The following is a 12782-nucleotide window of genomic DNA, read 5'->3' on the forward strand; positions in this document are numbered from 1 at the left end:
ATTTTGTGGACTTGCATACCAGCCCTGAAGAGGTGTTTTTATTACCGCTTTGTAGATAAGTAGCTCTCCAAAATCATCAGCTGACAAGGGACAGAGCCTGAATTCAAACCCTGGTCTCTCTGCTTCCTGCGTTTCTAATCTGCCTTTCACAGGATTATTTTGACAATGAGATAAGAAGTAGTTAGGACTAGAAAACAGTAGGTGCTCAATAATGCTCATGGTCCTCCACTGTAAGGCTCCCAGGGAAGCTCCCCTTTTGCCCTTCAGCCTCCCCCTGCCCTGGGGACCCCTGGGCATTCTGGGAACCCTTCTATAGGGCTGAGGGAGGGGGTTGCAAGAAGATCTGGCAGAAGGAAGTGTTCTGGCTTCTGAGTATAAATAAATTATTGTTTTATATTCTTATATCAAGAGACGGGCACAGCATGCATTTGCCAATCCAAGCATGTGGAGCTGCAGCCTCCCTGCTTTTTGCCAGTTGCTAAATGTGTTGTCAGCCCAAGGTGGTAAACAGAAGCCCGCTCTGCCCGACCATTCCCACAGTCCTGGGGCATGGGAGGACACCTGACCCCAGCCAGGCCTACAGAAAGAGTAGGTGTCAGAGGGATGCTGAGGCAGGGAGAGCGTTCCCGTGAGAACTTTAGAGGACTCTTCACCCCTCTGAGCCTCAGTTTTACATGGCCGAAAATGGGCCTATTACTAGTGCCCTGTCCGTTTCACAAGGTGAGAAAGTGTCTGTAAAGGTTCTTCGTACTCGAGAATATGACTGTCGTTGTTATTGCCAGGAGAGCAGTAGGGGTGCCCTGTTCCGTCCTGCCCCCTCTGTGCCTCTTCACCTCAGCTGCCACCATCTACCTTAAAACATGCCACCTAACTCCGACCCAGGCCACTGTCACCTCTCACTGGGACTTGTCTTCCCTCCTGACTGGTCCCCCAGCTCTTAGCTTTGCCTCCTCCAGGTCACTTTTCACTCAGCAGCCCGAGAGAGCTTTGAAAAAGCTGATCAGAGATTATAAACATGACTTTCCCTGTCACTTAGAATAAAATCCAGAATAAAAAACAAATCAGGCCAGCGAGGGCCTGAATGCGCGGGCCCCCTCCACACCGTATCCACCTTCCTGGTGCCGCTGTCCCCGAATTTGTTTCCGCCTTGGGCTTCTGGCACATGCTGTTCTCTCTACCTGGAATATTCTTCCCCTCAGGCCTTCATAGGGCTGTCTCTGGGTCTCTGTCTCTGTCTCTCTACGTGCGTCAGCTGAAAGGTCACCTTAGAGAGCTTCCCAGACCACGCAGTCACATAGCCCCGCAGAACTCCCCTGCTCTCCCCGGTCTCGCTGCCCTTACAGCATGTACCACCACCTAAGATTACCTTCAAATTTTTAAATTCCCTTGTTTCTTTTACCTGCCTCTTCTAGAATATACTTTCCATGAGGATAAAAACTCTGTTTGCCTCACCCGCCACTGTATTCCCAGCACCTTACTGTACACATATTACATAAGAGACAAGAGGAGAGAGAGGGAGAATAATCCTGATGAATGACCGTAGAGCCGCGCCGCGGGGCATCCCTCTGCCGCAAAGGGAGTGTTGCAGCGCACCCAGCAGCCCGAGGACCGAGGCCATCGCAGCTCTGCCATTTCGTTCTGCAAGATTTTTATAGTATTCCTTTTTAATATCATTCAAATGAATGAAGGAATGAATGCCTGCCTACATACATAGGCACATATGTACATGAAGCGAGTGATGAGTAGGACCCAGATTTGCATCAGAGAAGCTTGTCATCTGATGGTGACAGGCATCAGAGCAGATGCTACTTTCAGGTGCATTGCTCTGTCCTGCGTCTGGACCTGTCCTACGTGCTGTTCCCTCTGCTGGGACGTCCTTCCCCCACATGCTGCAGTCTTCGGCTACCAGCACTTGCTCATGCTTCTCTGATCTCAGCTCGTTTCCTCTGAAAACCCGTCATGACCGCCCCCTGCCCCCTGGCCCCCGCCCACTGCATCTCTCATACTCTAACCCAAGTTGGGGCCCCCACAGACCCCCAGCGACTCCAGCAGCTCCCTCAGGGCACTGCAGTGGATTTGACAGCTAGGTTCTGAGTGCCTTGGACTAGCTGAAAACTACTTCCAGGCGGAACTGTGTCTGTCAGCTGCTGTATCTTTGTGCCTAGCACAGCACTGGCATCTGGTAGGTGTCTGAAAAGAGTGGCAAAAGTATAGGGATGAGGGGGAGACTGTGAGATCAGAAGTAGGCCCGCCTGCCCCCTCCGACACACATACAGCTCCCGGCCCCAGGCTTTAATCCCTGGGGTCCAGGAAGCCTGATTAGAACCTCCCATGGGTGCATCTACCCTCTGAACTACCTTCCACTCAACTGCTGTCACCTCTGCCACCATTTTACTTTCCCTGCCCCCAGGACCCACCCAGGTCCAAGGTAGCCCTGGGAGATGGTGAGAAACTCCTGCGGCCACCTTGACCTCTCTCCTCTGCCCAGCCCTCCGCAACTCCCCACCCCCTCGCCCCCCCCCACCCTTTTTCTTTTCCTTCTGCTTTGCTTTACACTCATTTCCCTCCCCCAGTCTATTGAATGCAAACTCAAATGAAAAGGGGGGGGGGGCTGGGGGGAAGGCCCACACCGTGTCAACAGTGAAAAATAACCAATTTGAGGAGTAATTGTTGCTGTAATGATTGTTGAAGTCCTGAGTCACTGCAGAAAATCAGGCCGAGGCTCTGGGACTCCCAGGCTCCCTGAGTTGTGTCAAAGGGTTTGTTTCGTGCCCAGGACGTCACTCAGCGTCTCCATCTGTAAAATGGAAGGACTAATAATACCAGCCCAAAGGAACTGACCTTGACGTCATGATTCTCTCTGGGGCTGCAATCAGAGGTTAAGGAAGCACGCACAGCCTGGGACATATTTTTCCTGCATGGCGTCATTGGGAGGAATGCAGGAATGTAGTGTGGGATGGGGCGGGGGGCACTGCCCAGAGAGGCTCACAGTTTAGGGGGTCTAGAAATGGTGACCTTTAACTGATCTGAGAAGGAGAAATGGGAGCTATGGAAAGCGATGGAAGGATGGAAGGTCAGCCCTGGAAGGACCTAGAGACATCATGTGGTCCCACACTCTCGTTGTATAGATGGTGAAACTGAGGCCCAGGAGGGCTACGGGAATTGCTCAAAGCTACCCACTCATTGGTGGCAGAGACCAAATGAGAATGCAGGTGCCTTGACTCCCATTCCGGTGCTCTTTCTACCCTTGCCAAACTAGTTCATAGTGACGATAAGGACAGTGTGTTGAATAGTGACGCAGGGGCTCTACGCTAAATGCCTGTGTGCTAGTTCCTTTTATCTTTGGATAATCCTGTTAGGTAAATTAGAATACTGGCCCCGCTTTACCTTAGTAAGGTTCAGAGAGGTTAAACGACTTATTCAATGGCACATGGCACAATTTTCTTGGCTCCCAGAGTCCCTCCCAGCTTCTCTGTTCTTTAGTACCATCTCACACCAGTGGTCCCAAGAGAAGAAGCAGCTCTGAGCTGTGTCCCCAGGTGGGCTGCCCTTCACTGGGGTCTCTCTCTTCTCTAAAGAGGTTATTGCGGGGTGCTTCCTCAGAGGAGTTTGGAGGGAGACAGGGCTTTCCCTCAAAGCCCCCACAGGAAGTAGGATGGTCAAGGAGATAAGAAGCATACATTTCAAATCTCCATCAATAAGAGTCTGCCTCCCCTGGGTCCTCTGAGATTCCAGGCTCTCCTGGTGGGTGCATTCCAGCTTCTGGGGAGGAAATCGGGTAGAACTGGGGAGCTGGGAAAGGACTGGGCCCAGGGACGTGATGGCAGCTTCCAGTGGCCAGTCAGACTCTCACTCACACCTTGCACTGGCTGAGCTAGACAATGAGCCATCTCTGAGGAAGTGGGGACGCTGCTCAGGTACCACATAAGCAGGAGATGGTTTTAAAGAATTTAATACAAAAAAAAAAACCTCATCACAGTACTATTATTCTCCCGGAATTTCCTTACAGTTATTTTAGAGTTGAATGTTATTTTTATTTAGGATTGCACTGGGATGGTTGGAGACACCATCATCTTGTCAGGACTTGGGCCTTTGAGTGTTAGAGTTGGGGAGCAGTGACGGGAGTGTCTATGGACCACCCCCACTCTCCCTTGGGGACATGGCAGGGGACCGTTATCCAAAAACCGTTAACTAAGGAGCTAGGACTATTCAGGACCAGGCCTGGCTCTGACGAGAGTTTACTGCGTACAATTTACTTTGTGAGACTGTGGACCTTTGGGGACCTCAATATCTTCACCCTTGAAATGGGGGTTTTTACTCCTATTCTGCCTATGTCACAGATGTTTAACTGCCATACAGGCTAGAAATAAACAGAGACAACAGCCGGGAGAGCAGTGCCTATGACGAGACCTGCTGGAAATCGCCTGCAAAGTTTAGCAAGAATGCAGATTAATAGGTTCTCCTCGGGCATCCTGGTTCAGAATCTGGGAGGATGGGGCCTGGGGATCTGCATTTCTACAACCCCTGCCCCAATTGATCCTGCAGTCTGAGGACCACAGCTGTGAGGCAGTGAACACTTATCAGAAGCCAGAGATTGGGGTTCCAGTCTGGCTTATCCTCTGAGGAGCTGCATGGCCTCAGGCAGGCCACTGGTGTGTCCCGCGTGGACCCAGGGGACTGGTCTGGTGGTATCCGAGGGTGTGGTCCTCAAGGTGCCTCCATGAATGGTCATGGGTAGGACTGGCTGGGCAGTGAGATATATAGAGGGCTCTGGGACTGATGGCAGAGGCCTAGGGAAACAGGGGCTCAGGGCCCGGATTCCGGCATTGACCACAGACCACACTGCCCCCAGTTCCGGCTGAGCCTCAAGGCTCCTGAGCTCTGTGGAGGGGTGGCAGGCGGGCCATCTGCTCAGGCTGGCCCGGGGACAGCAGGTTAGACACAGGCAGAGTGCTGAATGGCCTCCCTGTCAGGACCCAGCCTGATGAACAGATGGCCTGGGGGCTGGTGACAGGTAAGGGGGTGGACAGAGGCCAGGCCTGCCTCCTTCCCCCTGCCAAGTCACAAAGTCCTCTCTTCCGGGGAGAGGAGGCCCCAACAGCCATTTATGGCAACAGCAGCCAGGAAGAAGTGGGGTTAAAGGGATCGGGGAGGCCGACAGGGGCTGCCTGAGAAGGGGAGCGACACCGGCAGCCTCAGTCAGGGCAAGAAGGTGGCTGCGCAGCGGGGCAGGGAGGGGCTCTCGGAGCCTCTTCAGGCCCAGGGGAGCTCAGAGTTCTGTCTAAACCTCTCCTACCAGTTTCGTAGGTGGGGACACTGAGGCCTGGGAAGGTGCAGAACGCCCACTCCACACCACACAGCAAGTCAGTGGCAGAGTTGGGACCGGAACCCAGGTGTCCTGATTCTTGGATCAAGGCTCTTCCTACCACACGTGCTTCCCTTCTGCCTGCCTCCTCCCTTCTCCCCTCCCCCCTCACTCCTCCCTTCCCCGCAGTCAGGCTCCAGGCTGCCTCCTGGGAACTGGCCCTGCCTACTCACCTGTGTCTTTATTCCTGCTCTTCCTCCTACCAATCCTTCAAGACCCAAATCGAGTCCCTACCTTCTGGGAACCTTCCACTCCATCCACAGAGCCTACCGTTCCGAATGGGAGACTCATACATTGCTGGCTTTGGGTTGTCAAGGCCAATCCCTTCATTGCAACTGAGACCCAAAGAGGGAAGGACATTTCGAAATGGTCCCCACCACATCCTACCCCCAGCCATTCTTCAGTTTTGTTTAAGGATATACTAAAAAGAGTTTCATTTCACAGAGGAATCTGGTAAAACAAGGGTCCCTTTGGGTCCCTTTCTTGAAAGGAGGTATTTTCTCCTGCTTTCTCTCCAAGGTTTCCCAGAGGGTCAGATTTCATTTCTCTTCTGAGGCAGGCACTGAGCAGAAGCTGGGGTTGGTGCCAGGAAAGCAGCCACACCTGCCGACACCTGACACCTGGACGAGGGCTGGTGATTGTCCCTCCCCTGTGTACCAGCTAATCACAGGAGATGAAGTCTGCAAATTGCCTCACAACTGCTGCTGGGCCCGACCAGAAGGGGCCTGGGGGAAGGGGCCTGGGGGCGGAGCTGTGGGGGTAGGAGGCTAGCTGTCCCCTTGAACGGGAGAGACCAGGCATGAATCCCGGCCCCACCGTTTATTACCTGAGTGAGCTTGGATCAGTCTTTGAGCCTCATCTGTGCCTCCTTGACCAGCCTGTGGGGACTAGAAGGATCACAGGAGGGGCATGTGAGCACGAACTCCAGCTACAAAGCGGATGAAGCCTCAGCCCCCGCCAGGCAACAGCATCCCTGCCCCCAACAACCACACGCTTCCCAGGGTGCCTCTGTTCCCTTATCCAAGCGAACCCCAATTCTCCTCTTCACCCGTATTCCTAACAGTTTTCTCTCTCCTGACCTCGCTGTGTATCTCTCGGTGCAGCCCTATCCCTCTCTGACGTTCAGGGTTCTCGGCCCTCAGAGGAGGGGAGGGGAGACCTCGTTCTCCATAGCCTCATCTCCCCTGGGAAACCACTCCAGGCTTCTCTGAGCACCTCGGACGGGGCCTACCTAATATAAGGGAGGCTGGCGAGGTCCAAAGCCAGGGAGTGAGAAGGCTGCTTCCCCATATCTGGTAGTTTCTAGCTGTGGCCAAGAGATGAGACTGGTCCAGAAAAAACATTTGTAGATGCTCTATGACCTGATTCATTTATTGCATTATTCATTTACTTATTGAGAACCCGTAATACATCAGGAACACTCTGGGCTCTGGGCATACAGCAGTGAAACAGGCAGACATGGGTGCCCCGCGGTGGTCCCCAGCTTATCATTTAGTGTGAGACACAGCAAACAGAACCTACAGACAGATTTATATAGTGACCAAATGTGATTGCTGCCTTAATAAAGGTTATGAAGGAGCAACGTGGGGTGGGGGTAGATGGGATAATATGTTTTAGGTGAGAGGCTGAGCCTGGCCTCTCTGAGAGGTGACATTAGAAGTAGGACCTGCAGGCTGGGCCACACGTCATATTGGGTGGAGCTGCATGACTGGGCCAAGGAGCTCGGGAGGCCTTGGCGGCTGATGCAGCCTGGGACAGGAGTGGGGAGGAGGGGGCGCAGAGGAGGTGCGTGAAGCAGCCCGTCTTGGGAGGAAGTTTTACGTTTCCCCAAGACCCATGGGATCAAAGGGACGGGCAGCGACTTGATCAAATCCACGTTTTTCACATTTTCACAATCTCCTGCTGGTTACTGTTTCCAATAGAGACTGGTTAGGAAGTGACGGGGAGGCCGAAGAGATTGACAGAAGAGTCTCCAAAGTAGGGCGCAAGCACCCCAGGAGGTGTGCGAGGTAGTTCTCTGAGGGGAGAGGAATATTAGAACTTATTCCCGTGCCCATTTTGTCCAATAAAAAAAGGAAAAGAGTTCAATTTTACCAGTGTTTGTAGATTGACACTGATGTCCCTATGTGGTCTTTATGTCATTTGTTACTCAGGGCAGAGTGAGACTCGGACCACACAGAGAAGCTGGGTCCTTTCCTTGCTTTCCACGTTTTGAAGAATTTTTCCCTTTATGTAAGACCAGTTCGGTAGATCTATAAATTATAATGAATCTGACTGTTCGCCAAATGGGCAAAGACTTAAAAAGAAAGGTGACAAAGGAGGAAAAAGAAGTGAAAAACACCGAGCGTGACGCGAGCCCTTGAACCCGGAGCCGGGCGCAGGGTGGGGGCCCTGTGCGCCTGCTGTTGTGGATCCGACGCCGCAGGCCAGGCGAAGGCAAGGACCGTGCGACTGGGACTAAGGAGAAAGTGACCCCTAAATTTCAGATAGGAGTGAGAAGACAATTTGCGGTAAGAGTTTAGATCCACTGTTATTACTGATGAGCCTAACCCTAAGTATAGACTTTTGCTTTGAAAACTTAGCTACTGACGGCGTAAGCCATTCGCAATTATTTAAAACATTTAAAAATAGTGTTTTAATCTCCTTTCGTTTTTTTTCGTTTATTTCTGTGTTTGATAACATTCATAATACATTAGCACGGCAATGCAGGATTATTATTTGTAAATAAGTAAACGTCCTGAGTATGTGCGATCAAAACTTTTTCCTGCATCAGGGAAATGAGCACCCGCAGTGGAGCGCCCCGGGCTGCAGTACGAGAAGCCCGGGACCTGGTGGCACGGGAAATGCTGGCTTCAACTGTTCAGGTGGTTCCACGGCTCCTGTGCCTGGCCTGCTGGGGTGAGGGGACCTCTCTTGGGAATCCTCAGGTCGCTATCAGCGCCACTCTGTCTAGCTCATTCCATGACAGCAGCTGGGAGAGACACTTCCCCCAGTCCCGGCTCTTGTCTGGGGAGGCTTTTTTTTTTTTTTTTTTTTTAACTCTCCAAGTGAAACAGAAGTTCATTCCCTTAAAGGGTAAGTGGCAGATCGCGGTACGGCTTTCCGATTATTTATTCACCGGCCAGTAATAGATGAGAACGCACGTCCTGGGGCTGGTGAGAGGGTGTTTCCGTGCCTGGACGCCTGGAACTTGCCCCCTGAGAGTTTTCCTGCCAGCTACTTCTGCGCAAGGCCCCACTTTTCTGGCCTGTCCTTATTGGGTATAGTTTCTGAGTTTCTTTTTTTTTTTTTTTTTACCGCGTCCTGGAAAGGTGCTGTGATGTGAGCTGCGTGTGCTGAGGGTCTGCTGCGTGCAGGCCACCCTGCACGTCACAATGTAGCCAAGACTCCCTCCCACAGAGGCCTCCCTGCCTTTCCCGTTGCGCTGGGGTTTAAGAGCCTCCGCAGGTGCACTACTGTGCCATCTACCCGACCCCTTGCCTTACACCCAGGGTCCAGCCATCCCTGGGGGAAGATGTGTCTGGCTGCCCAAAGCTGGGCTAAGCAAGGCCTCCAGCCCTCAAGCAGCTCAAAGTCCTCTGGCTGGAGGGTCAGGGAACCAGCCTCCTTCCTACCCCAATTCCTCCCAACTTTCTTTTTCCCAAAAAGGTCTTCAAAACCCCAGAGGTCCTTGGGTGTCCCCAGATGCCCTAAATTGGGCCATCCGGCCGTCGGCCTCCCTCCTTCCCATAGATCCCTGTCTGCTTCTCTTGTGGCCACGATCCAGCCAGCAGACTCCCCAGAGCATGTTCCCACTCCTGTTCCCAGGCAGTAGTTTCCATGTGTTGGCATCAGTGTGCATTTAATAATAAAATGAACAAAGGAACCAAATGCTTTGGCAGCTCCTGATGTTCGCCAGAGGCTCTGTGCATGCCCAGTGGCACCAGAGGACCCTGGAGAGGAAGTCTGCGGGGAGCCAATAGGGGACATGCCCCGACCATTGGGGAAACTGTCCAGAATCCGAAAGGGCTGACGGGGCCCTTGCTATTTTGGCTCAGGGTGGCTTTAGGGGAAAAAAAGCCATGATGGAGGTGGAGTGGCCTGCAAATAGCTTCTGGGAGAACCCTGCTCAAGAGAGACCCACCAGCCCACCTCCTGGAACAGAGGGCCTGGCCGGAACCCTTCAGTCCTATGAATGGTAGAGAGTGAGTCAGTGCCCGCCCTTTGGGGAAGCGCTCTTTGTGTTAATAATGCCCGTTTAGGGTCCTACCTCAACATTCAACATTCCCTCCCCCTTACTGGCTGTGGAGCCTTTGCCAAGTCGCTTAACCCAGCTCCCCACTTCTAACTCATCTGGGCTGCTGCACCCACTATAAAGGCATCATCGGGCCCATCCTAGACTCATGGAATCATCCTGGGTGGACTCAGGCCCAGAAACCTGCTTTATCACATGTTCTCCCTGTACGTTTGCATGTGGTCAGGTCAGCACTCGGGAGCCGCTAATCAACCTCTCAATTTTCATTCATCTCCCCGCAAAAAACCCCAATAAGCCAAGGATGAGGTGAAGAGGGGGACAATTGATCTTACCTTTCAGGGTCATTGTGAAGATTAAAGTGACGAATGTATGTAAACAATACCAAAATCTAGCCAGCATTTACTAACACTGCTGTTGCTATCTTAACTCATCTAATCCTCGCACATTATTAAACCCATTTCACAGGTGAGACTGAAGCTCAGAGATGTTAAGTAATTTTCCCAAGGCTGAACATATGGTAGTGGCCCAGATCCAAGTACCCTGCTTGGCACAGTGCTCAAAACGTAAGTACTCATTAACTGGTGGCTTGTTTAAAAGACAAGGAGGGGGCTTGTTCAGGTCTGTTGCTCAGGAGAGGAACGTCATTCCTGCCCCGCCACCCAGAACACGCTGCCCCACCTCTGGTCAACCTGATCGAAGGCTCTCCTTGCAGGAGCTCTCCATTGCCTAGAGCTACAGCCAGAGCTGGCTGCCTCTGCCCCATTGGCTGCAACTCCTCAGAAGCTGAATCCAGCGTAATTCCTCCAAGTACACTTAATCAGCCCTCAACCATTTTACCCCGAAGCCTCTGGAGCTTTCTCACCGGCAGGAGAGGGAAAATGCTTTATGCTTCCTTTAGTTCATGTGTATGCGTTCGAGTTCACAAGTGGTGCTTTTCTTAGACCAGTGCGTCGTGTATGCTAGAAGGGTAAATTCGACGTGAGGAAGAATTGCCGCGGAGACGGGGAGCGTGTGTTAAGCCGGGCCCTGAGACAGGACTCAGCCGTGTCGTCTCATTTTGTCTTCCTACCTGCCCTGGTCAGGATACTGCCTTCTCTCGTGATCCCCTCCAGCCATGCCTCACTGCCGCTCCAGGGTGACATCGCCAGGTGGCTTCACCTTTCTGTGCCTCGGTTTCTCATTCTGTAAAAGGAGGACAATAGTGGCATCTGCTCCATAGTGTGGTTGTAAAGAATAAATGATAAAAAATGTATAAAGGGCTGTGTGTAACCTAGTGCCTAGACTACAGGAAGTGCCTAGACTTTATCCCATCCATTGATGGGATAAAGCTTTAGTTGATGACTTCTAAGATTGCTTGAGACCTAGGGCCAACTGTACATTAAAAAAAAAAAAAAGTTCTCTGTGGGCGTTTGACCAGAGTCGGGGTAAGGAGGAAAAAAGAAAGTAGGAAGTGGACGTAGAGGTAGGTATTTTGTTATGGCCACTTTTGGGGAGGTCTGTAGAGTTTATGTGCCAAAGACCCTTCTATCTACAGCACTACCTCCCTCCCCATTCCCAAGGGAGGGTGCGGGGTTGCGCTGAACCCTAGCTCTGGGTTATTAGACTCAGGCTGGACACGTGACCCAATCTGGGCTATCGGTTTTCTCTTCCAAAGATTTGGATTTGGGAAAGAAAGGAGTGGGTAGGACATAGCCAGTTGGTCTTTCCACATGGCTGGGCTGCAGCCAAAAGAGTGGACATTGTTGCTCAGGGCAGCCATGGCCTCTGAGGAATGGAAAACGTTGCTTGGCAAAGAGAGAGAGGAATGAAGCCAGCTGGCAGAGAGGGGCAGAAATGAGGAGGGAGAGACTGTCCTGACAGCTCCCAGCCCGGCCCTAGTGTCCCCAGGCTTGGCCTTTCCGGCCAGCTCAGGGTAGACCACCTGGAAGATGCCATCAGAGCCTCATAAAGAAGTCCTTCCTTTTTACTGAACACAGTTTGAGCGGATTTCTCTGACTCGAAACCCTGGAGCCCAACCAATATAGCTCTATCTCCATCCAGGCCAGAAACACCCCGATGGGGGAACGTCCACCCTCCAGGGCTCATTTATCAGAAAGCGGGGAGAGAGGAGGAACTGAGACAGGAGTGTTTGGTCTCTTGAGTTCTTGGAAAGCTGAACTCAAGAGTAACTCGGGGAGCTGCCGTGGTCGTGCTCTCTGAGTAAGGGACAGTGGCTAGAGCTCAGACTGGCTTTGATCTGAGTCGTCTTAAGCTATTTCTGAAAACTCGATTCCAAGACAGAGCCTCACTAGGGATGCTTAATAACTTAACCATGGTTTCCACTTACTCGGCTCTTTCAGTGTGCAGGTTGCCTTGTCGCCACTCTGGGAAGCTTACCTGGACCTTCCCATTAGGTCAAACTGGTCTCCTCTGCACTTTGGACATCTTTCTGCTGAGGCTGTCACACTCTCAAAGCAAGCAGGCTGCAGACGAGAGCAGAGCACGTGCTTCAGAGGGAGGTCAGACGGGTTCGAATCCTACCAACTGTGAAACGGAGGTGGATATTTCCTCATGTGATGTTTTAAGGATCTTATGAGGCTGCAAATCTGAAGGGCTCAGCACAAAGCCTGGCATTTAGTGAAATCTCAAAAAGTGGCTTTATTACTGGTAATTTGGACTGGAAGCCAGATCTCGCTGACTCCCAGCCCAGCCCCGGTCGCCACTTTACCAGGTGGTGTCTCCACACAAGACTTGATTAATCCCGTGCTCATCTGACATGAGATAAGCTGTGGGACCTGGTGTTCTGCTTGAGGACATCCGTATATTACCCATCGGCGACTCGGTTTCTCAGTCAGGCCCTGAGCTAGAGCAGGGGATGGGTGGAGGCAACAACGTGGTGGGCCTTTCCTGAAGGCAGCTCAGCCTTGGCCCCAGCACCAACTGGCCAGTGAGTACTTCGCTGAGTTGTAGGGGGTTCAGCGTTCAAAGTCTCAGAGGAGTCTGGGCCTCCCAGATTCTCGGAATCATCTACCCGAGCGTCTCCATCTCAGGTCCTGGGTCCCGCTCTTTCCCTGGCAGGGCTCTGAGCTGGCTTCGGAGCTCTGTCTAGCTGTGCGTTCATGCTCCTCTGCGGCCCTGTCACCCTCCAATTCCATCCTGAGCCTGATTTTCAGCACAGGGTACCATTTGCCCACAGGAGGAGAG

This window comes from Rousettus aegyptiacus, unplaced genomic scaffold, assembly GCF_014176215.1.
Source record: "Rousettus aegyptiacus isolate mRouAeg1 unplaced genomic scaffold, mRouAeg1.p scaffold_m13_p_5, whole genome shotgun sequence".
NCBI classification, from domain to species: Eukaryota; Metazoa; Chordata; class Mammalia; order Chiroptera; family Pteropodidae; genus Rousettus; species Rousettus aegyptiacus.